Genomic DNA, 3,616 nt, shown 5'->3' with positions numbered 1-3,616 from the left:
TTGCATCTCCCTAGAAGGTTTGGAGTATTCCTCTAAATGAATCTGATGCATACACACAGTAGGACTTATACCCTTAATGTCTGCTATAGTCCACCCTAAAGCTTCCTTATTGTCTTGAAGTACATTTACTAGCCTACTTTCCTGATCACTATCCAAATTGGAAGCTACAATCACAGGTAAAGTCTCAGATGGGCCTAAAAACACATACTTTAGAGTATCGGGTAGTGGTTTAAAGTCCAACTTTGAGGGCTCTTCTAAAGAAGGAATTAGGGTAGTCTTAGAAACTGGTAACGGTTCGAACCTAGCTTTCCATCTATCAGTGTCTAACATAGGGGTAGAATCTAATAGAGCATTCACCTGTTCAATAGTGTTATCGTCATCAAAATCTAAACCAAAATGGGATAGACAACTTTCTAATGGGTCTTCAGACAAGATGTTTGGTAATGACTCCTGAACTAAGGCTTCTATCATGTTCACCTCCTCAACACATGTGTCATCTGGCTCATGAGGTTGCTTACTGACATTAAAAATGTTCATCTCCATAGTCATATTACCAAAAGATAAACTCATCACACCATTTCGACAGTTAATGATCGCATTAGACGTAGCTAAAAATGGGAAACCTAAATTCACAGGTATCTGGTTCTCTGGGTCAGGGACAAGTTGGGTATCTATGACCACGAAATCCACTGGATAAATAAACTTGTCGACCTCAATAAGAACATCTTCGATAACACCTCGAGGGATTTTAACAGACCTATCAGCTAACTGCAGTGTCATCTGAGTAGGTTTCATTTCACCAAGTCCTAGCTGTAAGTATACATGGAATGGCAGTAAGTTCACACTGGATCCTAAGTCAAGTAAAGCTTTTTCTACCCGGAAGTTAACTATTGTGCAAGCAATGGTAGGAGAACCTGGGTCTTTGTACTTTGGAGTTGTGGTGTTCTGAATGATTGAACTTACGTGACTAGCTAAAAAGGCTTTCTTATGGACGCTAAGTTTTCGCTTTCGCGTACACATATCCTTAAGGAACTTGGTATAAGCAGGAATTTGCCTAATTGCATCTAATAAGGGAAGGTTTATGGTAACTTGCTTAAAAACCTCCACTATGTCATTAAAGTTCGATTCCTTCTTTGTTGGTACTAATAGCTGAGGAAATGGGGTTCTAGGCCTAAAATCAGACCTTTCAGGAACCGAATTCACATCATTAGAAACTTTATCAGTCTCTTCAGCTACTGGTCCTGAGAGGTGAGATCCTGAGGGGTGAACTACAGTATGTTCACTATCGGGCATGGTTACCTTATTGTCTACAACTCTACCACTTCTAAGGGTTCTAACAACATTCAATTGATTCGATGGTTTTGCACCTAATTCATGAACTCCTCTAGGCTTGGGTTGTGTTTGACTAGGAAATTTATCTTTTCTCTCAAAGAATAACTTATCAGACCAACCTCGGTTTTTAACTCGGAAATAGCCTGACTATTTTCTTGTCCTATCCTGTTACTAGCTTGTAAACTCTGTTCTACGGATAACTGGAATTTTGCAGTTTGCTGAGTTAACAAGGCGAGAGATTCCTCTAAACTTAGGATTTTCTTATCTGACTGATTCTGAAACTGAGGTCCCGAAGGATTCTTAGTATAACCAAAACCTGGGGGAGCATTAGAATTTCTAAACTGACCTTGACTTTGGCCCTTAGACCACGAAAGGTTCGGATGGTTTCTCCAACCAGGATTATAGGTTTCTGAATATGGGTCAATCTTTTGACGGTTATCAAATCTAGTGTTATTATAAAGAGCATTGGCCTGCTCTTCAATATTCTGTCCTTCCCAAAAAGGCTCCACTCTACCACTAGTCTGTCCCACTTCTAAGGCTTATAACCTTTTTGCTATAGCAGCAATTTTGGCATCTGATTCATAGCCTCCTTCTACCCTATAAACGTTTCCTCTACTTAAAAGAATTGTTTTCTGGGGTTCCCTATTATTTTCCCATTGCTGGGTTTTTTCGGCGATTTCATTAAAAAATTCCATCGCCGCATCAACAGTTTGGTTTTCAAATCCACCAGTGCATAGGGACTCAACCATGGTCGTTGTGGAATAATCTAAACCCTCATAAAGGATCTGAACTAGCCTAACCTTTTCTAAACCATGATGAGGACACTGGGATGATAAATCATTGAACCTTTCCAAATACCTATATAAAGATTCTCCCTCTTGTTGTGAAAATGTGCATATTTGCGTCCTAATGGACGATGTTTTGTGCCTAGGGAAAAAATTATTGAAAAAGGCAGATGTAAGTTGTTCATATGTCTCAATTGACTCGGAGTCCAAACTATACAGCCACGACTTGGCCTTATCTTTCAAGGAAAATGGGAATAACCTAAGTTTCAAAGCATCATCATCTAAGCCTCTAATTCTTAGAGTACTACAAATTTCCTCAAAATCCCTAACATGGTAATAAGGGTTTTCATTTTCTTTCCCTTAAAACATTGGGAGCATCTGTAAGGTCCCAGGTTTCAGTTCATAGGGTGCCTCCGTTTCAGCTAACTTAATACACGACGGACGGGTAGTCCTAGTTGGATTCAAAAAAGCTTTCAGAGTTTCCATTTATGGCGCTATCGGAGCAATAGGGATTCTCTCCTCAGTCAAAGAACGTTCAAAAACATACTCTTCAAAAGCCGGACTTTCTAGATTAAGGTAATCGAGACGCTTCGAACTACTAGGTTTCTCTTTAACAAATCTACCTAGTGCGTCTCTTTTACGTTCATGCATACAATAGAATTTTCTAAATTTGAAGGGTAAGCAAACACAGATCAAGGCCGACTCAACCAAATCAAACCTATTGATTTCTAGCAAACAAAAAGCATGCTGGCTCCACTTAGATTGTTTCTAGACCAGCTTCTAATCCTTCGAACGGGAATTCGTTACAATTTAAGCAAACCCCTCTGGAATCAATCCGAGTTAACGTAAGTTGAATAGAGGCGAGGGAAGCTCGGTGGAGCTTTGATACCCAAGGCCTCACCGGTATTACAAGCGGCGCAGTCACGCATTCAACTTACAGAAACCGTCAAGAACTTCGAAGTATGCTTAAAAGAGTAACCAATATTTTTCGAATGACTTTCTTGTTAAGCTCGTTACCCTATCGGTCTCGTTCTAGTCAAAATGTTAGGCTTAGGTTTGCGTAGGTTACGTGTTCCTAAAGCGGGCAAGAAGAGAACGGTGATGAAATCCGAACCCTTATCTTGTATGGCCAGGCCTTGCCCTTTACTAGAAAAATAAATGTCCATATTCAGTCCTCAACATATATGCATACGAAGGAGTCCAGTAACTCGCTGACAGGGGATTCGCGAGTGTTTAGAATCTTACTTCCCGTTCCAGACGGGGGATGAATCGGTTGTAGTCGACTCGGGCCACTGACTCCGATGTCTAGTGTACGAACCGAAAGTGCAGAGACAATATCGTAATTGTCCTCCTTCTCTGCAAACAATTTATATTTAAAGTACCCTTCCGTAGGGTAATAAAAAAAAATAATGTCCCAAAGTCCAAAAATCCAAAAGTCCAAAAAAATAAAGAAACATTACAAAAATAATAAACCCTAATACAGTTTTTTTTTTTTTTAA

General features: G+C 39.8%; 1 pseudogene; it reads left to right on the top strand.

Moving 5' to 3' along the window:
- Positions 1 to 2,139: 2,139 nt before the first annotated feature.
- Positions 2,140 to 2,239, top strand: LOC113335061 (annotated as a pseudogene).
- The last annotated feature ends 1,377 nt before the right edge of the window (positions 2,240 to 3,616 follow it).

The sequence above is a fragment of the Papaver somniferum genome, unplaced genomic scaffold, assembly GCF_003573695.1.
Source record: "Papaver somniferum cultivar HN1 unplaced genomic scaffold, ASM357369v1 unplaced-scaffold_137, whole genome shotgun sequence".
Classification (NCBI taxonomy): Eukaryota; Viridiplantae; Streptophyta; class Magnoliopsida; order Ranunculales; family Papaveraceae; genus Papaver; species Papaver somniferum.
Note: the sequence above shows the minus strand (reverse complement) of the source record. Positions and strands in the feature narration are given on the sequence as shown.